A 25360-nucleotide genomic window follows, 5' to 3' on the forward strand; every position below is an offset into this window, starting at 1 on the left:
GGAACCCTTGTACAGCATCCAACTGCACTATACCCCTGTTAAACCAGTGGTATGCATTATATTCATAAGTGATTTACTCGTAAATGTTTAACCGTTGGAAAATATTTATATACGTCATTAAATGGTGTAATGCAAGCTCAAAGGGTTACAATTTGTTAGGCCCTGATATTGCAAATGCAACCCAGGTGCCTAATAGGGAGATAACTGTTTAACTATCTGGGGAGATAGGTAGGAATGAGTTGTGTCTAGGTCATTGTTTGGCAGATGCACAATTAGCATTGCACACTGAGAAGTTTCTGGAATTGAGTGTGATAGTTTTGGGTATGCTCAATGGGTTGCCAGTAGCTTGACTGTGACTCCATTAGTAAGGCTACGTTTTAGTAAGGAGTATTTTTAGTAAAAGTAACGGACAGGCGATGGGCAGTAAACAAATATTCACAGCCCGTGATCTGTCCACGACTTTTACTAAAAATACCCATGACTAAAACTTGCGGGGGGGAGGGGGAGAGCGGCCAGCAGGGCATGGCCTGGGACCCCCACTGGTGCTGGTAGGGGGGTTTGGCAGGGCTGACAGACTCCCTACCTGTCTCTGCACACAACCCCCCCCAGCAGCAGCAGAGTTTGTATGTGGGAGGAGGTAGATGGTTGGGCATGGGATGAAGTGAGGTGGGCTCTGGGCAGGCTTGTCTGGGAGCTTATCTGGGAGGCTCCCCAGAAGTGGCGACATCCCCCTTGCTCAGCTACTCCCAACCCACACAGGAAATCAGGGTCAATGGGAGATGTGGGGGTGGTGCCTGCAGGCAGAGGCAGTGCACAGAACTGGCTGGCCATGCCTCCACCTAGCAGCTGAGTGAGGGGGATGTCACCACTTCCAGGGAGCCCCCCAGGCAAGCTCCGCCCACAGCTCACCTCACTCCACCCCGGGCCCCATCCCCTTGTCCCCTCCCACAGCCAAACGCTGCTGGCGGGGGAGAATCTGTGACTTCTGTGAAAACTCGCAGACTTATCCATGAGTGTAAGTAGCCAGGGCAGCTGCTTTGTAAAAGGCCCAGTGCCCTCTGTGGGTTGGGAGAAGCTGAGCCACAGGAGCAGCAAGCAGGTTGTTTCTCCATAACTCTGAAGCATTTTGCAGCAGGTTAGTGATATCGGTGAGGGGCTGAACTCCCTTTCCGTGTCAGAGGAATCCCCTTCCGGTGACTACAGTAGGGCCGTCAAAGCTGAGTCTGATGGCTAACAGTTGCCACGGGTGACCAACGTCTTGAGTAGGTGGATTGGTGCAGGAGGTGGGGAGTCCAGTACCGTGTTGGAGACTGTTCCCATGGTCTAGGAGATGGGGATCTGAGGGGACGGTTGGCGGTAACTAGTCACCACATCGCCAGTACCGATGTCTCCCCTGGGCGATCTGCATTGAGAGGGCAGAGACTGCGATTGTGGTGCCTACAATCTGGAACATCTTGTGGGAGATCTGGGCTGAGAAGCTGGAGATTTGGGGCACAGAGACAGAAAGCACTGTCTTGCCTCTGGGGACCAGTGGCGATCACTTGCCCTCTGGGAAGTCTTTACGGCTGGCTTGCCCTTGTAGGAAACCCTTGCTGTTTCCTGTGATGTGCATGGTGCCAGCAGCACTGGTAGAGGCCTTTGCCCTCTGGGCGCCGAGTGGACCTGGGAAGGTGTCAGCCCTGCCATGAGTCTGGGTCCCCCACTGCTCCCGGGAGTCAGTGGTGGATCCTTCAAGGCACTAGGGGGCCCCATCGGGCAGGCAACCCATGTAGCTCCAGAGTAAGCGAGTGGCCCAAACTGGATCCTTTACCCAATGCCCCTTGGCCCTTCTTGCTCAGTGCTGGTGAGTCACGCTTCTTTGACTTCTTCTTGAGCACCAGTGAAGGCAAGCAGTACTGGGTAGATCCCGGTGCTGGGAGTGCACTACGTACTGAGGCTGAAGTACTGGGACTAGAGTCCAGTTGGGACGGCTTTGAGGCCAGGCAGAGAGCAGCTTCCATGAGAAGGGCCCTCAAACGAATCTTGCACTCCTTCTGTATTCTGAGGTGAAAGTTCTTACAGATGAGAGACTTGTCCTTCACATGTGATTCTCCCAAGAACTTCAGGCAGCTGCTATGGGAGTCACTAACAGGCATAGGCCTGTTACAATCAGAATAGTACTTAAAACCCAGAGACCAGGGGATGCCATGCCTGGGACAAAGTACCCACTGGCACTCTAGCTTCTAACTACACTCCTTAACAACTACATATAAACAAACTTACGGTTCTAAGGCTTAAAGACAGGAGAGAGAGAGAACAGCTAACCCTGCTAGGCAAGGGAAAAATGTTTTCCAACCAACCATCGCAGGTGGTAAGAAAAAACTGAAAGGGTGTAGGGTGTACCTAGAACAGAATCGACTTGAGCAAGCAGTCAAAGAAAAAACTATTATATAAACAAAACCTTGGCTTATTATTAATAGTTTTAATGTTGATACTTCATTTTATCACAATACTGTGGAACCTGTCACCTCCACTGTCGTCATTTTATATTATTTTAACAATAATGAGGGAAACAGCATCTTTAAAAACAGTGTTTTAGCCTTATAAAGTACCATAAAACAATATTTAGGTTAATGAGATTGTGTCTTTTAACAGAGTTTGCCTTTTAATGATAGTCAATACTACAAAGATACTATAGCAGCATAAAACAATACACTGCCAAAAAAACATTTCCAATTACTCTGTGATTAAAAGCATTTTCTATGACTTACTATAGTCCTCTATCAAAGTAATCAGTTAATTAATGTCATTTTGCTTCAGAAACAATGATAAACTGTACACTGCACTTTTGCAGTGCATTCACTACTCCATGGAGCCACATTATTTGTTGGTAGTGGTTAGGGCTTGCTATAGCTTCTAAAATAATTATTCTTCAATTTCCTCCATCTAATCTTTGGTCTCTTTGGCCACCACCACCTCTTTTCCCTTTGGTTCTTTTTTGTCTGTTGTACATCTCTTATTAGCAATTTCACCCACAGGATTTTCTTCTACATCTATGTTTAAAAATTTGTTTAAAAGCCTGGTTCATTCACAAAGGAAAGTCCATTCAGCAAGTAGGTGAATATCCAACTCCTCTTCCTCATATAGTACTAAGCAGAAGCCTGATTTTTTAAGCAGTTCTGTGCAGTGGTTGGGTTGACAGGGTTCCATTCTCGATAAAGCACGTAAACTACACTGAGCAGGTATGTGACTATCTCAGAAGGGCTTAGTTTGGCTGTCCGTGATACCTGTATAAACTTTCCAACCTTACAGTTCAGTATTGGAATTTAGCGGTCAGAATTACAGAAGGACATTTTCTTTTTACCTGGTGACTTACAACAAAGAGACTGGAACATGTCCCACTGGGTCTGTCATTTAGTTGGAGCCTGTATAATGGTCACGAAGTCTTTTACAGGGCTGAACCTGAATAAATTGCTTAAACCAGGTTGCCTGTCCTAAACAGTCTCACAGACATTTCAGGATCACTCAGAGAACAAGTTTTATAATTCCAGATGATCATCCACGAGTTCTCCTCATCAATTTCCCTCCTTAGCAACTCCTGCTGCCTCCATCGTCAGATCCCTATATGCCTTGTGAAGCTAGTGTTCTCTGTGAAAGTACTACATCCTAGATTGCTGTGCTCTCTGTGGCTCTGCATTGGTTCTTCCAGGACCTTTTTTACATATATAATCTCATATGAGAGGAGTAAATAAAGCCAGTTCATTCTTCAAAAGTATGTAGGCTAATGCCTAGAAATTATTACAGACTCTCAAAATGAGATATACTGCAGCTCCTTCTTGGACTATTAGGACTCCTCCTTGGCATATTTCCAACTCAAGTGCAGTGTTCTTCTGTTCTGTATAACCCTTATGTCCATTGATTATGTTAGCCACGAGAATATGATATCTACTAACTTTATGTGGCATAGCTTTTCTTTAAGGTTTTTTCCTCACAAAGAGTAATTTTTCACTATACATAGCAAAAAACAGAACACCCCAATACCCCTGTTATACACATTCCTGACAAAGTCCTCCAGTTATCCAAAAATTTGCTGAATTTATATAAATCATTTGGAAAGGATGGGCATCTTTTCATAAATATTTTAGTCAGGTACTTTTTCAGACAGCCAGAAACCACACTACCCTATTCCTGATTGATTTGAGCACCAGAGTACTGAAACTGTATCTTTAGCTTTCTCGCCTCCAATTGGCTATAAATTATGTGGTGGGTATACTCAATCAGCAAAACCATAGCTGGAAAAATTAACTAGAGATTAGGCAGTTTTCCTACCTTCTAAAATGTGTATCTGAACCACAGGAGCCCTGGATGGTCTTTCACCTCCTCATTCTTACCTAATTTCTTCTGTCTCCAAAGAGAGTTAGAGTCTGTGCGCGTACGATTCTACCAGAAACTGCCCTCTACTCTGACTAATCCTGCCACAGTTTGGCTACATTGAATTCATCCACTGTATCTATTTCCAGAGCGACAATCAGAATAACCAGTTTCACAGCCACGATAACAGTCTTTGAAAGCCACTGCATACACATATTTTCAGGTGTGATTCATACATAATAAAAAGTTGGAATCACTCAGTTGACATCATCTAACAATTTATTTTGCCAGAGAAAAAAAGAAAGTGTACTCTAATGCCCAATTCTTACTACAGGTGGAGATGTTTGAAATAGTGGCAATATTCAAACTTAGTTCAAACCTAGTTTTCTTGTAACATCGTTTTGGACATAGTCATTTGTCCGGCTAGGACCAAACTATATTCAAAAACTGTTTCAACAAAATTTACTCTTCAGTGCAGCTTTTGTAATTAGTTTTGATCACTGTTAATTTTCTGCCACAACTGTTGGATCTTCTGGGCTAAAAACTAATCTGGGGTTGAGATGAGGGGTTGAGCTGAGTTTTTAACCACTATTTTAAAGCATTCCACATGTAGCAACAATGAGGACAAAAACAGTTCCAGGAAACCATTCAAAACACGTTTGTTGAATTGTCTTCAAAGTCAATGGTATTCATATGCTCAATGTTAAGAATATCCTTAACTGTGTATGCTCAAGTTCTTTGCTATATCAGGACCCAAGAGTGACCTAAATAGAGCAAGGTGCTAATAGGTGCTACTTGCACTCAAAAAACCCAGAATATAGTCCTGTGAATTTGCAGAATTTGCTCTACCATTCTTAGGCTACCTCTACAGCACACAGTAGGTTAGTTCACACCATTACTATCCTCTCCTCTATATTCCTCTTCCCTCTCTCATCCCTGGAAACCTCTAAAGCAGTTTGAAAAGATTCAACTGTCTCCCCCCAAGGATGGCCATGTCTTTCTACACTGGGTTCCAGTTTATTATATAAATCCCACAGTCTGTCCACTAAACACTCAGAATAAAAGACAAAAAACAATAAATCTTTCTTTTATCTTCTGTACTAATTTGCATGAAATATACAGGGAAATTTTCCCTTCAATTATATTAGAAATCTGATCCCTGTGAGCTGCCTTAATGGTATATACATAATGAAAAAACAAAACCGTCAGCCCTGCTACTCCCAGTTGTCACAGCACAAGATCGAGTGTGGTCTGTCTGATCTGGCTGGCAGTCCCAAGAAAAATCCAATAAGCCAATGCAAGGTCCTAATTAAACTTGGTAAAACAGAACTTTACTCCTACCAGTAAAAAAAAAAAAAAAAAAAAATCTACATGGGAGGGTATAAACTTCCAATAAAAAAAAAAAATCAGCAACACTTGCTTTGTCCAGTGGTTTATTGAAGTTAGACGTTGGCTTCAAAAAGGGATTTTTGTGTGGGTAAACCTACGTATACACTTCAGCCACTACAGTGTCACAGTTGCAGCACTGCAGCTGTGTTGCTGTAGTGCTTCAGTGCAGACACTCATTATAGTGACTGGAGGGGTTTTCGCTGTAGTTAATCCACCTCCCTGGAATGCTTACACACATCACTCAGGAGTGTAGTGAATGAAGTAGTGGGGTCGATCTAACTTTTTAGTGTAAACCAGGCTGTGACAGGGCAGAGCGGCCCCGCACTGGTAGTGCAGGAGTTAACTCTTCCTTCCTAGCAGAGGAAGCCACGCCCTTCAGGCTCTGCTGGGCATGCTCCAACTGGAGAACAGGTATAAAAGCCTGCATGCAGAGCTGCTTAGTTGAGGCTGACCATCAGAGGGGAAGGAGGCGCGCCACCAGCTCCTGAGGAGGGACAGCCTGCACTCCAGGATCTGGAGGCCAGCCAAGCCAGGATGCACCCCGACACCCAGACGGAGTACGTCACAGAAGGGGAACAGACTAGAGGACCCCCACAATGGAGAACCCGGAGGTTACGGCAGGAAGTGACCCAGGGGAACTTTAGAAGGAAATGGCATTAAAGCCACATAGAGGCTCGGTGTGTTTTGGGTGGATCCCTGCTGAGCTGTTGGCAAGGGGAACTTGCCACTACCAGAGCCCTGAGTCGGAATCTGGTGGAGAGGGTGGGCCTGGGTCCCCCTGCCCCTGACACAGGAATCATATCGACCCTGGCCGTTGGGGCACACCGCTCAGACAACTGGTGAGAATTACCTGGACTCCGGCCACTAGGCCACACTACCCTGCTTGAGAGGGGGATTGTATGGACTGTGGCCATTGGGCTGCACTGCTCTGACACTTGGAGTGATTTATATGAACTCTGGCCATTAGGGAACACTACCCTGACCAATGGGTGATTGTGTGGAGGGATGCTATTAGGCTGCATTGGGCCGCTCAGAGAGAGGCGAGCATGTGAACTTGGGAGTGGCAAAGTTCCAACACCCCATCCCCACCCTGTCCCAAAGGGGCGGTACGGTGCCAGGGCCGCCACATAGGCCTTAGTTAAAAAGGGACATGCAGGAGGAAAATAACATTCGTATTGGCATATTAATGCTTCTACTACCAGCTCAACAAGCACTTTTCCATTGGATTCCCAAACACCAATGACTGGGACAACTTCTGGCCCCTCACAGATCAGATCTCTCAATCAGCCTGCAGTGACACCATAAAAAAAATTGTTACTGTGCCTTCCCCTAAAGGGGCCAGAAGTTGCCCCAGTCACTGGTGTTTGGGAATCCAATGAAAAAGTGCTTGTTGAGCTGGTAGTAGAAGCACTATATGTCTGAAGCTCTATAATACAGATGTTATTTCCCACTGCATGTCCCCACTGATTATTCCTACCATAAATAGGGAAACTTCCATTGCTGGATCAAAGGTATATATGCAAATATAAGCAGTCTATCATCCGACCCCTTAGGTTCCACACCACAGTGATACTCCATAACAGAACCATGGACAGGTCTCCACGGCTTTGTGGAGAGCAATATTTGAGCCAGAAAACTTTGATCCTGTGCTTTCCCTCTTCTCATGGATTTACTAGCATTGCACACAGGCACAACCAATATGAAGAATTTGGCCCAAAATATAACTAAACTATACCTGCAGTATCACAAATAAGAACAATAAAAAAATAATCCCAACATTTTAATTAGAGATTAAAATCAAATCTACGCATCCAACCATTAAGGTAATCTTATCAAAATGTCAGCTAGTGTGATGAAGTTTCCCTTGCAAATGTAATTTCCCATAATATATAAGACACTACAAGTAGTAGCTCGAGTCCAAGACACTGTTTTAAAGTAAAGAGCAGGTACAGAATACACTCTAATAAAATCAATCTGCACTACCCATTGCCAAACACAGACTGACCTGATAGGCAGCAGGCAGAAATTTGAGGGCTGTTCAGTATATTTAACTACTCTAAGGGAGCTCCTTCCTAACAACAGTAATTTCCAAAGGAGTTGGGGGGATTGGATCATTGGGAAACTGAGAAACTGAAGGAGAGTGCCACAAAAAGGTGCTCAGCTGATGTTTTCTGTAATACTTCTTCCCCTTCAGGAATGTGTGTGTTCAACATACACTACTCGGATCCAGCCCTTTTTGACTTTGCCTCTTTTTGCAGCTCTGAATTCCACTAGAGCACAAATAAAATGCACTATTTTTCTCTCCCTTTTTTTTTTTTTTTTTTTACACTTGCAATTCTTGAGAAGTTATACCCCAAATACTATCTTTTCCCCCACACTGACAGGGTATGTTCTGCTTTTAGCTATATACTGTTATTAAATAAAAGGTCTTACAAAAATATATCCCATAAAATTCCTTCTTGTGGAAAAAAAATATATTTGACATGTTTGCACAAATGCCTGTTATGTTACATAGGACAGTTACATCTCTGAAATGTCCCTCATTTCAAGGGATGTCACTCATTCATGTACCACACAAATGTGGTGCCTTTCCAGTTTTACTGTTGTAAATTATTTGCATAAAGATGCAGAATCTTTATTTAAGTTATGAAAAGTGTGCATAATGTGCACTATGAAACTTTTAATGGGTCAGTTACTGCGCAACATATTGTAATGCTTCAGAATTCTCATCCCTGTAGTGCACATTACTGCAAGGTGTAACCAAGCCATTGAGGAATGTGTCTCACATTGTTTTAATCTTCCTGTGATAATAGTTTTTGCATGACCCTTATTGTGGGTCTTTGTCACACACTAAATCCCAAATTGGGCTAACCAGGTTGCGAGGTGTAAGTCATAAAACAAAATTAAATCAAAGAAGGAGAAAATTAAAATTAGGGAAATACTGGTAACTTTGATTTAGTTGTCATACAAATCGCTGAAGAGTAGCATTTAACTGTACATAATTTGTTTTTGGTCATTAAAGGCCCTTAAGTTTAAAAAATATTAAGAACATGTTAATTACTAGTCCATACATCATTATGGCAACAGACACTATGACTCCTGTAGTTTTCAGTTGTTTCTTTCCACAAAGTGGATAAAGGAAAATGAATGCAGACCTCATGTCAGTAAGCCTGGGCAAGGGTGCTGAATGGATAACATCACTGTCATAAAGGCAATGGTTTTCACAAAAGGTTTAAAGAAAAACTGGATTATGCCACATAACTTATTTTTAAGCAACTGAAAATTTCCCTTCAAAACTGCAAATATCTTGAGAAAGCAATTATCCTTTGCAAGGTTTATCAAGGTTAATAAAAAGGGGGGAAAGTATGTTTATATGTGAAGTAAAAGAAGAAGATCGTTTTGTATTACACTGACAACACTTAGTATTACTGTGCTGAAGATGTGTTCCAGAGCTACACAGACCGTAGGCTTGTGGAGAGGAGATGCCTCACACAGAGGTTATAATTTCTGGGCATGGTCATATTGCTGCTTCAGCTGCACTGTTTTAAGGTATCCCTTTCGGAAACTGAGTAAATGCCATTTACTGGAACCTTGAAATAAGCTTTGTTTGGCTATTACAAGAAGAATATGACTGTGACCCAGATCCAGCAAAGTACTTAAGCACATTCTTTAAGCATTTGAGCAGCCCTACTGATTTCAATAGGACTATTCACATGCTTAAAGTTAAGCACATACTTAAGTAGTTTGCTGGATCAGAGATGAGATTAGGAAGAGATAGGGAAGAATGAAAATCAGATAGAAAAGGAAGTCCTAAATAATCTAGTTTATTGGTTCCACAACTGAAAAGAAAATAATAATAATGGGTAGATAACATTTCAGCAGTCAGGGTAAACTTTCAACTAGTCAGTATCACTCTCACACTTATGATAAGCAGTTTAATCATCTTGCTTTACAGATGAGAAACTAACTAAAATCCAACACCTTATCTAAACTTAGACCACCTTGATTACTTTACAGACTCACTCATTAAAAGATTTGCAATCATCTCCTCAGCAGAAAAACTGACCAGTCACTGCATGCAGTAAACTTGTAAATTTCTGTATTGCTCACCAGCTTTAGTTTGTGAATTGAGTGTTGACTAAAAACAAACAAAAATGATGAGCCTTTCAACCAAAAGCACTTGAAGAACACATGCAGCATTTTCATCTCATCTTTGTTCAAGGAAAATATTTCCAGCAAACCCACATGCAGTATTCTGGAAAATATAAATCAGCTTTCATCTTTCAGATCTTTACTCTGACCACAATAGCCACTGTTCGCACTTCAGCCTATTTTCCTTCTTGAGTTAGCACTTTCAGCAAGCACAGAATATTCATTTCCAGACAACACTACCAGGAAATCCTATGACATCACAGCTTGACAAAAAATCCAGACCAGTATTTCACTAACCCTAAAAATGCAAAACCATGAATCGAGAACAAGTCAGCCATAATATACTAATTGTAATATCTCCAAGAGTAACTGAATAAGAAAATATCTGTGCACAGTAGATATGCCTTATTACTATATATTGAGAAAATAAGGCCACAATTCTTAATAGACTTTTATCCATGTTATTTTCCAGTATATGAAGCTGTTATGTTATCGGATATTTTGAGTACAGAAATGCAATGCAACTTTCATTATATATATATACACACACACACACGCATATGCAAGAATTAACATGTTTTCAAAATTTAAGATGTTTTACAACAAACTCTGGTATTTTAAGGAGATCCATTCCCATCACTGAAGCATGTATTTAAAAAAAGTCGCTTTCTAATTTATTTCCTTTTATATTTGGAAACCATAAAGCAATTTTTTATAAGAAAATCTCAAAGCACTTTACTACCAAACTAACTGTCAAAGCCACCCTGAAGTATATTAGTACTGTTATCCTCATTTTACAGTAAAATGAAGCACAGAGAAGTGAAACCGTTTGTCTCAGGGGTGTAGTCATAGGCGGGCTTTGGTGGCCATAGCCCGTCCAATTAGCCCCAGGTCCACCAAAATCTGAGCCTTTATGAACAACTCATCCTCCTTTGCAACAAAAGAAGCATATTGCTCCAGGGACTGGGGAAGGAGAGGGAGAACCTTCATTTCTGGAACTGTCTTCTCCACTTCACACAGCTGTTCCAGATCAGTCAGTAACTGTTCTTGCCCTGTTTCTCTCCCCCCACCAGCAACATGGAGGAAGGGTGCACACAATTAAGGGTTAGGGGGAACACAATCCTCTGCAGGGACCTGTATGGGCTCCTCATAGTGAACACAGATTGGGGTGGGGGAAAAGGGATGCAGCCCAAGGCTTCAGGGGTCAGACCCAGGCCACTGCAGCTACAGGACAGAAGGGAACAGGAGCTGCTTCTTCTTCAGTGTGGGGAATAGCACATTACACAAGAGGTACTGGAAAAACTGGGTAGCTGGGACAGGAAATGGGGCAAGGTGTCAGAGCCAAAGGGCACTGAGAAGCTCTCTAGTCATAAGCTGGGGCCCACCCAAATTTCCATTCCTAGCTATGCCACTCATTTGTCTAACGTCAAAGCAGCATGCTATTGGCAGACCTGGGAATAGATTCCAGGAATTTTGATTTCCAATCATTTTATATAGTTACAAGTCCACAATGCCTTCAGCCTCATCTTCATAGAACCCAAGGCCAAAAGGGGAAACTGAGGTAGTGTTGGGAGGCAAGGGTGGATGTTGTTCTCTTTCTAGAACTTATATTTTAAGAACTGTGAATGTTTAGTATACCCTGTGAAAGGGAAGAACAGTCTTTTTTGAACCACTTTGTTACATCCACCAAAAGGGAAGATCTGAAGTTTAGTTTTGAGGAGGAAAGTCTGCACTGTGATAACCTGGTGCCAGAGAAATGGAATGTTGAATGCTCTGTCAATAAAGAGAGACCAGGGAGGAAGCTGTGGTGTAAAATCAACAGTAGCAGTTGCCCTGCTTCAACTAATGTACATACAGCACCACTGAACAGTAAGCTTCGATGGCTGCACAGCAGATGTAATGGTTTTAGCCTTTCAAGACTCAAGTCCAAACCTGTCAGCCAATCTGATGCCATCTGGCAATTTCACTAGTGGCTCTAGCCCCATTCCAAACTGGGCCATCTACACCTGTCTCCATTTTTCACTAGAAAAGGGAAAGTTCCTTACCAAGCCCTGAATAAAGAAGAGTTGAAGGACTATAATTCTGTGAAGTTTGCCGTGCTTGAGTGGCTTGAAATAGCGGGAGAACTCTATCAGCATTATCATCAGACCAAGTCCATTTCTGGGCTGTTTCTCAATGATTACAAGACGTTGTTGCTCAGACTTAAAAGACTTTAAGGCCAGAATCTAGTCTGATCTCCTGCACATTGCAGGCCGCAGAACCTCACCCACTCACTCCTGCAATAGATCCATAACCTCTAGCTGAGTTACTGAAATCCTCAAATCTTGATTTGAGGATTTCAAGTCAGTAACTTGAAATCTTTAAATAAAAAGAAGCAGGAAACCTCTACCCCATGCTGCAAAGGGAGGTGAAAAACTCCAGGGTCTCTGCCATTCTGACCTTGGGAAAATTCCTTACCAACGCCAAATATGGTATTCACCCAGTTAGACCCTGAGTATGTGGGTGAGACCCACCAACTCAAAACACTCCCCATCTGGTGTCCAATATCCAGCAGTTGGAGATATTTGCTAATAGCAGATGCAGATGGGCCTTTATGCCATTATAGGCAATCTCATCATGCCATCCCCTCCATAAATTTATCAAGCCAAGTCTTGAGACAAGTTAGGTTTTTTGCTCCCAGTACTCATTTTGGAAAGCTGTTCCAGAACTTCACTCCTCTGATGCTTAGAAATGTTCATCTTTACAAAGCCTAAACTTGTTAATTGCCAGTTTACATCCATTTATTCCTGGCCAACATTATCCCTTAATTTAAATAACTCCTCTATAGAGAGAGAACACTGAGGAGGGAAACACATCAGAGGGATAAGCATATCGCCTCTCAGCCTTTCGTTTGTTAGGCTAAACAAATCAAGATCCTTGAGTCTCCATTCCTCTGATCATCTTACCAGCCCTTCTCTGTACCTGTTCCAGTTTGAATTAATCTTTCTTAAACACTGGAAACAAAAACTGCACACAGCATTCCAGATGCGATCTCACCAGTGTCTTATAAAATGGTAATAACACTTCCCTATCCCTACTGGAAATACCTCACCTGATGTATCCTAGGATTGTTTTAGCCTTTTTCACAGCTGCATCACATTGGCAACTCATAGTCACCTGTGTTCGACCTATATACCCAGGCCTTTCTCCTCCTCTGTCACTTCCAACTAGTAAATCCCCATCTTATAGCTAAAATTCTTGCAGTTAGTCCCTAACTGCATGACCTTGCACTTTACACTATTAAATTTCATCCTATTTCTATCACTCCAGTTTCCAAGGTCATCCAGATCTTCGTGTATAATATTCCACTTCTCTCCCACATTGGCAATACCTCCCAACTTTGTGTCATCTTCAAATTTGATTAACACACTTCCACTTTTTGTGCCAAGGTCGTTAATAAACATGTTAATGAAGTTTGATCTTAAGACAGATCCTTGAGGAACTCTTCTGGTAACCTCCCTCCAGCCTGACCGGTCACCTTTCAGTATGACCTGTTGTATTCTTCCCTTTAACCAGTTCCTTACCCACCTTTTGATTCATGTATTAATCCCCATCTTCTCCAGTTTCATGAATAATTTCCTTGCCAGTCATCGAGCTAGGGGAATACAAGGACCCCATAATGCCTGAGGTAGGCCACCATGATAGAGAAAACCTTGGTGAAGACTCTTGGAGCAGTGGTGATTCCAGATGAAAGGACCCTGTATTGAAAATGGTTCAAGATGACTGTGAACCTCAGGAACGATCTGTCAGTCAGATGAATGTCTGTGAAAATACACATCCTGCGTATCAAGAGCCTCTTCTAATGTTGGGATGATTGCTGCTAATGTGACCATACTAAATTTGGGTTTGCAGTTGAAGCGATTATGATGGCGGAGGTCCTGAACTGGCTTCCGTCTGCCTTCCTTTTTGGCTATCAGGAAATAAGTTCAATAGAATCCTATCCCTGGGTATTCCAGAGGAACCAGCTCTTCTGCTCCTCTTTGTAGTAAGGAGTTCACCTCTAAGTCAGGATGCTGTTGTGAGTGGAGTCCCTGAGAAGGGATCGGGGAGGGCGCTCTGGATGAGGTACCACGATGAACTCTATCATATGATATTTAGCAAGCACTTGTCCATCATCATTAGATTCCAACCTGATAAGAAGACTGTTAGATGACCCCAGAAGAGAGTAGGGTGGTTGTATGGCAGTAGGCAAGGTGGTTGAAGGCTCTCTAGAGTTCCTCAGAAATCTCTCTCCTGTGAGGGTTGCATCTGGGAGGAGGAAGGCTGTGAGGGCAGACCCTGAGGATGAGATCTTTGAGTGTTTTGATGCTTCTGTGGTGGTTCCTAAGGCCTCTGATGGAAAAACTGGGAGATTCTGTAATGCTGTGTGGGTGGTAGAATTTACATTTTGGTGCAGGTGTGTAAATACCCAAAGAACAAAGTGTAGCTCTTGAATAAGTGAGAGTTTGAAGGGAATCGTCCATTTTCTGTTTGAAAAGATAGGATTCATCAAAAGAGTGGTCTTCAGCGGTATTTTATATCTCCTTAGGAATACCAGAAGAATGCAGCCACAATTCCCTCTGCATGACTATGCCTGTGGCCAGAGAGCGCGAAGAGGTATCTGCCACATCCACTGCTGATTGAAGTGATGTCCTTGCTACTAATCTCTCCTTTTCTATTATTGCCTGGAATCAGGCCCAGTCTTCTTGTGGCAGTTTTTCAGTGAAGTCCTCCGGTTTGCTGTAATTCAGGAAATTGTATTTGGCAAATAATGACTGATAATTCAAAATCCTGAACTGAAGACTGGCTGAGGGGAAGATCTTGTAGCTCAAAAGGTCTAACTGCTTGCCCTGATGATTGGATGCGGTGCAGCATGGGTGCTGCTGTCTAGCCCATTTCATTGTTGCCTGGACAAGTGAATTGGGAGGGAGAGTGAGAAAAGAAAAAGCCCATTTAGCTGGTACAGTGTAGTATTTTTCTGCCTCCTTGGGGTAGACATACATGTGGTCAGCATATGCCAAACCATTCAAGCTGGCTCAAGGATGGCATTGTTGATAGGCAAAGCAATTCTACACAGCACCGATGAGTGAAGTATGTCCAGCAGCTTATGCTGAGTGTCTTGGATCAGCTCCAGGGGAATGTGCAGCTGCCACTTTATGCAGGAGATCTTGACACTAGCGGTAGTCCTCAGGAGGTGGGGGAGATGCTGAAGCCACTGCCACATCAGATGAAGATGATGGGAATCTTTCCTGCTCCAGTGGCACGGTCAGAACCAGACTGGGCACCTCTTCTTCTATTGTTGGTTCCAAGCATCTATCTGAAGGCGCCTGAGACAGGCAAAGTTTCCCTCACAGAATGGATAGGTTCTGAGGGTGGGTATTGGGGCCAGGGTACCCAATAGAGTGGAATGACAGATCCAGAGGATGTTGTAGTGGGCTGCACAGTATGGGGAACCAGTACCTCTATGGTAGCTGGAGTGGAGCATATTGCCATGATATAGAAGGCCTCCATTGGCACTCGTACGGATGGGACGGGATGGACGGTCCCTGCCTCTCATCCAACTTCTCTGAAGACAAAAATTCTGAGACTAGTTCCATTGGCATACCAGCAGAGCTGGCGGAAGCACGTACATCACAGGAGCAGGGGGAAAGGGGTGCTTCAGATGCGGCATGTCCTGAGCAGGAGATATATTCTCTTGGCAGTAGACAGTCACAGAAGGCGTAAAGACTTCGGCTTTCTCAGGGCAAACAATTCCTGGGGCTCTGGCCCTTTTCCTGACCTCCCTGGAGAGACGGGTACTCTTTCTGTCCCCAGAACCAGTACAGGAATGTGGTCTTCCCCAGAGTGGGTGGCTTTCAAACTCTGAGGGACATCGATGTTGACGCTGTGTGCGGTTTGGTACCTGATACTGGTGGATCGGTTGGTTTGTGTGGTCTCTTTTTGTGTTTGTGTGCTTTAGAGAGTGCTCATTCCCCATGACTGGAACTCGAAGTGTCCTCTTTCTTAGGTTTGGAGGAACAGTTACTGCCATGCTTATGTACATGCTTCCTTCCTTACCAACCAGGCCTCAGTGGAGAGTTAATAGTGGTGGTACTGCCAGTGCTGAACTCTGACTCCATAGCCAGTGGCACACTCCTGGCTGTCTCAGGCTGATGTACTCGGGGGTTGCCCTGCCTGGGTCCAAATGAGGTCTTATGGTGACTTCCATAAGGTGCTTCCAGATGCGGAGAGCATCTACTTGAAAGCGCCTGAGATGAGGAGAAATGGGTGTGGCTGGGGAACCACTGGTAGATACTGCAGCTAGATGCAATGTAAGCTTCTCCCAAGCAGTAGAGGCAGCATTGAGATTCCTTGCTGACCGAGAAGGAACATGGGCAGGAGGTGCAGATTTTAAAGCCTGGGGTCTTCCGCATAGTCCAGAACCCACACATGGGTTGGGGGGGAAGGAGGGGAGTGTTTACTCAGAAACAAATCTCCCAAAGTCCCAATACTACTCCTACCATAAACGACTAAAAACTACTATATAAACAGTAAAATACTCTAAAATTAATGATGTACAACTATATATCTTTAGAAGTGTGTCACACACAAGAAGACACTGATCCAGACCATGCAGCAATAGGAAGGAGCTGGAGATGTGATCAGTCCACCCTGCCCTTTCTTACCTCAGATGAAACCATGAGGTGAGCCACAGGACTATACTACTTTCAAATTCTCTGGCTCCGTGCACATGGTGTGCATACGAAAACTCTCAGTAGAATACAATAGGAACCATCACTTGAAGTAGTATTAGTAGTAGTAATGGTTCAAAAATGGAGAGACGGTAAAAGGGACATGTTAATTTAAGGTATGGGCAGCTGTTGGTGAGGAGAGATCTATTTCTCCCCCCCCCCATGTAAGTTATTCCTCCTATATCGTTAATGTTTACAGTGACACATGGCCTTACCTTACTACAAATATGTAATTACAGACAGAAGAACAGACACATCAACTTTGTGTTGGAATGAATGACCAACTACCATCCTTTGAAGGAACTGGAAGCACTTCTGTGCCATCCTTGATGTAGAAACAATCCTATCACTCCTTTCAATGAGCAAAAACAGATTATTTGGCAGCATAATAAATCTTCCTTATAATATTATGTGACCTCTCAGAAGTTCTGTCAATATCTGCCAGTCCAAAAACCATAGATGAGAGGCTGGGAATGCATGAGTTTATCTAGGGAATGCCCCATGAGGAGGTATCCGAGAATTTAAAGAAATGGAAGCAGTCAGAATCAGCCTTTGACCTCAGGGTTTGAGACCAGATCCTATTGATCAACAAGAAACACCAATAAGCTCATTACAGCCTAGTGTGGATTTGGAGGACATAGCTTGAGTCCTTGTGAAGGTATTCTATTGTTTCAGACTCTAAAAGGCCTTGTCGTTAGGTTCCAAAGTGAAACTTGCATGCCATGTGGAAAAGGCAGAAATTTCTAAAAATGTTGCTTCATTCCTTCAGTTATAGTACAGACAATAACACAATGGAGAAAGAAGGTGAATAAAAAAATTCATTTTCTGAGATAGTTAAAGAAAAAAGCAAAATTACACATTTACTCCCTATAAATGAGAATATTTTTCATATTCATACACACACACAAAAACAATCAAGTCTCCTTAAAATGACATTTTATCATTATCAGCAATTGCTGATAACCTTTCAGTTTCTCTCACCGCTAAGGTTTAGCACACATGCTACATTGCCCACAATACATCACAACAATGAAAATTAAACATCTTGGTTTTTGAAACAGTGGCCTCTTCATGTGCAATGCTCTACAAGGAAATACATGAGCATGCATTTTTCAAGCACTCATATAAAAGAGCAAACAGGTTTTACATATGAAAAGACCATCATCTTGGCACACAGATAAAAGAATCCATAAAATGCATATACAGGTGTTAGGGTTTGAAAAATGTGTGCACAGATGTGTGTATACCAGGGGCAGATGAGGTTCTTTTAAAAACCAGACTTTGTTGTTTGCCCACTTTCAAAAACTAAGGGCCAAATCCAGGCATCCAGTACACAGCCCAAATGGTAGACATCTCCATGTTAGGAAAAAGAGAAAATCATCCCCCATACCAAAGTGACTACAGCCCTAATATACTCTGCCTCAAGAGGTGGTGGTGGTGATGGTGGCAGCGGTAAGACTGGAGGGAGCCATGCAGAAGTACATCCTCTTTTCCCATCCACCTTATGCTCATTCTCATGAAGGGAGTCCCCATTCAAACCTGAACTTTATACTGTGCAGAGGGTGTGTACTCCATTGCAGAGCCTCTGGGCAGTGAAACTTCACTGCTTCCACTGCCAAGAGCAGCTGGATTTGTCTCAAAGCATTATCTTGTGAGTATTTCCTGCCTTGTGGCTATCTTCAGAAAATGTATAGTGGGTCTATTTTCACAGGACTATAGGTAGTTAACAGGATCTCTCAGTTAAGACCGAATTAAATTTGGTTCTTTTAGAATAGCACATAATTGAAAAAATAAGGGCATTTTCAGGCCAAATAATTTTTGGCAGATTAGTTCCACAATGCTACGTCATACCCTGATTTCGCAACCTACATCCATTGCTGCCAAACAGAGAGTAATGCTTCATTTAATCCGCACCCTTGTATAATTTTGGCTGAGAGTACTTCCTTTACCCTGAAGGTACAGCAGTAGTTATCCTAACATATACCAATTTCACATAAATATAAATGATGTTCTCTTGATAAAGTTTTTGGAATCTTCAAAGACTGCTATTATTGTGCTCTGTATTTAGTGTAGTTTTCAGTCAAAGATTGTAATTAATATGCCTAGGAGTAACATGAAAAAGAACACATAATAGAGGAACGTGCATACCCTTGATCTCAGTATAAACAAACACACCGAGCTACACTGAGCTGAACTAGAAAATGCAAACTATTCTGACATTTATATTTATAACATCTAATCAATCAGCCAGAGGAAACTGGATAAGCAACTTTTTAAAACAGAATAAATAGATTGTTCTCATTAGTAAAGTAACAGACACAAAAATAATTAACTTATCTTATTGGATGTCAAAACATTTTTGTGGTTAGATAAGTCTACTTATGAAGATCTTGGATTTTCAAATTAAATATTATACAATTCATTTTTCTTATTTTTTTTATATATTGAAACACTTATAATACTCCACAGCTAGGGCCTGTATTCATGCCCTAGGCCTAGGCAAGATCCTGGACCCCAATATAGCTATTTTGTGCTGCTCCAGGAGCCACAGAGTAGGCTTATTTGGCACCCTGGAGACTCTCACTCTTGGCCATTCCCATTCAGAGCCCCTGGGATCAGAAGCATGGCAGGGGAAGAGAGGCGTGGCCAAAGCATTTGTCCAAACAAATTCTTGGGAGCCATTAAAGCTGGATATAATTCAGAGAATCTCAGAGGCTGCTCTAAATTACACTAGGCGCTGAACCGGCCTCAGCAGCTTCAGTATCAGGGTAGCATAAACAGATCTTGGCTGCAATGGAAGATTAAATCCATGTGTTTAATTCCCGCTGAAATCAGTGAGAGTTATGTACAAAAATTCTGCAGGAATTCTCCAAAATGTAAATGGTATGGAAAAAATGGTCTAGACATACGTTAACGGTGGGAGGCAGTATGTGGGCCGGGAGAGGTTTAAGGAAAATTAAATTTTCTTTTTGTTCAACATTTTCAGTTTTTTTCTTTTTTGATGAAAAATTTAAAACAAAATTTTTTACTGAAGCAAAAAAGTTTCGTATGTTTAGGAAATGGAGTGGGGTGTGTCTCCTTTCTCTTACTTTTTTTCCTGGCAGGAAAAGTGAGAGAAAAGTTAAAATATGAAATAAAATAACACTTCAACAAAGAGCCTGATCTTCAGCTGAAGATATTAGCCTTTTAATAAGTGCTCTATGGCTCTAAGAACATAATTCTACTCAATTCTTTTTATAAAAACATAAGAAAAAATGATTTTTTGGAAGAGACATCAAATTTTTTATCCAAATCCTTTTTGAATGAAAAGTTTAAAGTGACTTGGTTAAAATTAAAATCCAGTCTATGTAAAGAGTTGGAGAAGGATATTATCTAAAACAGCTTGTAAATCAGGGCCAAATAAGCAACTAATACTAACAAAAGCGTAGAGACTAAAGTGGAAATATATGCTTACTAACATAATGTGATTGTTTTCTAACTAGACTCTCTGATATCAGGGCTGTATTTATTTATTTGTGTTTAAACCCTGAAAAGGAAGAAGAGGCAGAGAGATGCCTTGAAATCAAGTAGGAACTTCACCATTGCTACTGGTTTTATGTGGAAGGTTCTCACAAACTACAGAGATGGGGAGCAGTATAAAACTCTAAGAGAAGATAAAATCATGAGAGCTGGCAACATTGCAATAATCATCAAGGATTCTAACATACATATCAGTTATGAACGGTAAGCATATTTACATAGGTGTGGGATTCTGTAACAAATCTTTCAAGAACAAGAAAGAGGAAATTTGGTGGATATTTAAATCAATGTAGAATCTGAATGTTCCTTTTTGGTATCCTTTATAGCTGTAAGATTTTGACTTTACAGTTTACCTGAGACCATAATAAAAATATATTTTTAAGTAGTCTATCAAATATAATGGAGGGTTTAACTGCAATAGTCAGCTCTGCTAATATCTTCAGAGAGAAAGAAAGAGTTCTTTGAAGCTGCTTTCACTTTCTTTAGCTGGAAAACCCCCTTGACTATCAGCTGTATTAACTAAGAGAAACATTCTAATTGTTCTCATCTTTGCCAGCGTGTTTTTTTTTAAAATACAAGAACCATCATGTTCCTAACACAGATGTAATTTATTTTAAGAGCAAGTTTAATCCATTGTTTTCAATGAAGACGGTATTTTAGTGAAATTATCTGGGCAGTATTTTCAGTCAAACAGCAATCTCTCACAAAGCCAGTGTTAATCATTAGGGCAATTACTAATTGTAATAGGCCCAGTTTTGATGTTCTTATTTAGTCTTTGCTTAGCAAACTTCTGAACTGAATAGAAGGTATAGAAATCAATGGGGGGATACCTGAGGATATCAAGATTGGACCTATTTTTTATTTTTAAAATTGTGCTATAGACATAAAAGCTACTTTAGAGGTCAATAGGAAGGTGAAGTCTCTGTCCAGAGATGCTTACAATTTAAAATGAGACACGTAAATAAAAACTATTAGGGAGTTAATTGTTCTCTAGCTTAAAAGCTGGGGGCGTCATTTCTTTATTAGTTTTTCAAAAGTAATGACCAAGATAATGGGGCAGCATGGAAGACAGTACAAAGATGAGAACATGTTAAGGAAATGAAGGGTGTGATTAAGAGAGAAGGGCTTGGATAGTACAAAGTGCAGGAAGGTGGAAAGAGATAATATCAACACTGAGATGTGTGGAGGAGCAGAGTTGTGCAGGGCGAGGAAGGCAAGTAAAAGGAGTCTGCACTTGACTGCAAAAGGCAGGCATTAAAGAAGTTCTTTAAAGCTTTCATGTACATCTAGCACAGTTCATGGTATCTCTCTTATATTACTCAACAAGGAAATTCCATTTACTCTGCACACAGCAAAGGCACAAGAACAATAAGAGGCTTTACTCCAGTGGTTCTCAAACTTTTGTCCTGGTGACCCCTTTCACATAGCAAGCCTCTGAGTGCGACCCCCCCTTATAAATTAAAAACACATTTTTATATATTTAACACCATTATAAATGCTGGAGGCAAAGTGGAGTTTGGGATGGAGGCTGGCAGCTTGTGACTACTATGCAATAATCTCATGACCCCCTGAGGGGTCCTGCCCCCCCGTTTGAGAACCCCTGCTTTATTTCATTGTTACTCTGTGGATTTGGAGTTGGGGAAATCCCCTTCAATCCAGGCTACTTGCTCCTGGTGAGAGAACAGAATTTAGCCATGAAAAAGCAGCTGCTTTAGTAGTGTGCACGTTTTCTAGTATAAAGAGTTTTTGGTAAAAGTGTTAAAGTGCATCGGTATTTTTATTTTTTTTTTAAAGATAATTCACAGGCCATTGGAATAGCCATCCATGAAGAAGTCAGAACTGCTGTGCAACAGATCTTAGTCCCCCACAAGATTAGCATGATATGGCCAGATAAATCACATATCAGAGAACATAATCTGACTGACAAACTATGGGGGAGGAAGGAAGTCACAGCTGAAGTACGGGATTGGGAGTCAGGAAACCTATGTTCTTTTCCTGTGGTTCTCAAACTGTGGGCCCAGGACCCCAAAGTGGATAACGACCCCATTTTAAATGGGGTCATCAGGGCTGATTTAGACTTGCTGGGCCCAGGGCCAAAGCCCGAGCCCCACTGCCCGCAACTGAAGCCCAAGGGCTTCAGCCCTGGACGATGGGGCTCAGGATACAGGCCCCCAGGTTTTGGCCTGCCCACACGGGGCAGCGGAGCTCAGGCAGGCTGAGGCTTTGGACCCCGCTCTTGGGGTTGTGTAGAAATTTTTGTTGTCAGAAATGGGTCACGGTGCAATGAAGTTAGAGAATCCCTGTTCTATTCCTATCTCCGAGAAGCTTCCTGTTGAATGTAGGGAAATCGCTTAATCTCTCAGTGATTCTGTTTCCCCATCTGTAAAATAGAATCATAGGACTGGATGGGACCTTGAGAGGTCATTTAGTCCAGTCTCCTGCACTCATGGCAGTACTAGGTATTATCTAGACCATCCCTGAAAGGTGTTTGTCCAACCTGCTCTTAAAAATCCCCAGTGATGGAGACTGCACCACCTCTCTAGGCAATTTATTCCAGAAATTAACCACACTGACAGTTAGGAAGTTTTTCCTAATGTCCAACCTAAAGCACTCTTGCTGCAATTTAAGCCCATTACTTCTTGTCCTATCCTCAGAGGTTAAGAGGAACATTTTTTCTCCTCCCTCTTTGTAACACCCTTTTATGTACATGAAAACTGTTATCATGTCCCCCGTGTTTTCCCTTCTGCAGACTATACAAACCCAATTTTTTCAATCTTCCCTCAGAGATCATGTTTTCTAGACCTTTAATCATTTTTGTTGCTTTTCTCTGGACTTTCCCCAGTTTGTCCACATCTTTTCTGAAATGTGGCTCCCAGAAGTGGACACAATACTACAGTTGAGGCTTAATCAACGTAGAGTAGAGCAGAAGAATTACTTCTCATGTCTTGCTTACAACACTCCTTGCTGATACATCCCAGAATGATATTCGATTTTTTTTTGCAACAGCGTTACACTGTTGACTCATTTTTAACTTGTGGTCCACTATGACCCCCAGATCTCTTTCTGCAGTACTGCTTCACAGGCAGTCATTTCTCATTTTGTATGTGTGCAACTGATTGTTCCTTCCTAAGTGGAGAACTTAGCATTTGTCCTTATTGAATCTCATCCTATTTACTTCAGACCATTTCTCCAGTTTGTCCAGATTATTTTGAATTATAACCTTTTCCTCCAAAAGTATTTGCAACCCCTCACAGCTTGATATCATCCGCAAACTTTGTAAGTGTACTCTCTATGCCATTATATAAATCATTGATGAAGATATTGAACAAAACCAGACCCCAGCTGATCCCTGTGGGACTCCATTCGTTATGGGAATAAGAACATTTACATACTCCATATAGGTACTGTGACATTTACTACATTAACATTTGTGAAGATCCACAAATATTAAACATTACTTAGGAGTCAAGTATATTACATTATATGTGAGGAGAGAAACTCTCAAATACTGTATTTGCTGGCTAATCAACAGATGGATTAGTTTTGAATGAGACCTTTCTATCCAGCCCTATGACTATCATATCCATGACACAGGTTAGGGACAAAAGATCATAGTCAAGGAAAGTCTCTAAAATGGTTACAAGGACAAAAATTATTATTGTTGTTGGTTTGGAATTTTTAGCAATGCATTGTTTGAGAATGTTTAACCTAAAATATGACACTAATTGCTTCTTTTTCAATAGTTATGCGTGGTCTAGGGAATATGGAGCAATTTCACAAATTTAGCAATAGACATTTCACAAATTTTTCACCAATGTGTGTAAGGAAGAGCTACAGCACAAAAGGAAATCCCCAATTAATGTAAAATAATGAAGAGAAGGAAAAAGGATGTGAAGGGGAAAAAACCTAACAAGTACAAGAAACGGATCTTTCCTCTTTATTTAAGTAATGTTCAGGAAGGTAGGAACACAAAGATAAGCTTACGTGACATTTCTAATAATCCAAGTTAGCTCTTACAGCAGTACATTTAGTAAAGGAAAAGGGATATTTCAGAAGGATAAACTGCATTGAACAATATTTTCAGTGTCTTATGAACAAAGACTTGCCTTCAATGGTAGAGATATATATCCTTTCTGTGTATCATTGTTCTTGCAGGAACATGTTTACTGTGACCAATTCAATAATAGACTTGTTAAGTTTTTGTACAAAAGAAGAATTTATGCAGCTTCTCAAAATTTTGATAAAATAGGAGACGATCTGTGTGATGGGCTATACAAACCCCACATGGGGCTGGAAAGGGTTAAAGGACAGTACTGGGCCCATTCCTCCAGAGCATGCTCCAACTGGAGAGACAGTTGAAAAGGGAGCAACCCAACTCAGAAGGGAGAGGCTGGAGAGAAAGACAGACCTACCCTGAAGGCTCCTGGCAAAAGGAGCCAAAGAAGCCTCCCTGTGGAAACAGGACTATATGCTGAGGCTGATTGGGGCTGATGGTTTGGCTTCTATTTCCTTTTCCTTATTTGGGACCAGAAGCTGAGGCAGAAAAGCAACAGTAGGAAGTAACCCAGGAAGGGTAACTTAGAGGGCCTCTTGGAGGCCAAACACTGCTGACCCTCCTAGGGCTCTGGATTGGAGCCCGCTGGAAAAGGCAGGCCCAGGCTCCTGTACCACTGCCCTCACAACGGGGTGAGCGTTAACCACTAGGCCATCCAGCCCACAAGGACCCTATTACAATATCACATACTCATGTCACTATATCCACAACACAGAGTATGTGGTAGGGGTTACTGATATCCTGTTAGTGTGACTTTTGGAGGAGAAAAGGGGAGGGAGACTAATGCATATTTTTGTTCTTATCGTGGCTTGTAAAAAGCTTCAGAGTGTCCTCCTTTGCCTCAGCTCCTGAACCTAAATGAACATGACATCGAGTATGGTAGCACTAGAAGCTCCAGCATGCCAATTATTTCCAGAGCAATAATGTAAACACTACAAAAATTGACCTTCCGCCCAGAAGGATATTAGGGTTTGTGTCAGAAAAGGCTTAAGATGACCAAATGCATGTGGGGAAAAAAAGCTAAAATTGCTACATGCATGGTAACTTGTGGAGTACATCTCCTAAAACTGCTAGAGGACATTTGGATAAAAAAACTGTAGCAGTACTAGTTTCCTTTGTGCAGTAATAAAGAAGAATATTCACAGCT

The 25360-nt window shown here is 41.9% G+C and overlaps 1 protein-coding gene across 6 annotated transcripts in view; it reads right to left on the reverse strand.

Annotated features, from left to right (window-relative positions):
- Window positions 1–25360, reverse strand: part of AHI1 (Abelson helper integration site 1) — a 183021-nt gene that overhangs the window by 61346 nt on the left and 96315 nt on the right. The gene's annotated exons all lie outside the window — the stretch shown is intronic.

Source organism: Chelonoidis abingdonii, chromosome 3 (genome assembly GCF_003597395.2).
Source record: "Chelonoidis abingdonii isolate Lonesome George chromosome 3, CheloAbing_2.0, whole genome shotgun sequence".
NCBI lineage: Eukaryota > Metazoa > Chordata > Testudines > Testudinidae > Chelonoidis > Chelonoidis abingdonii.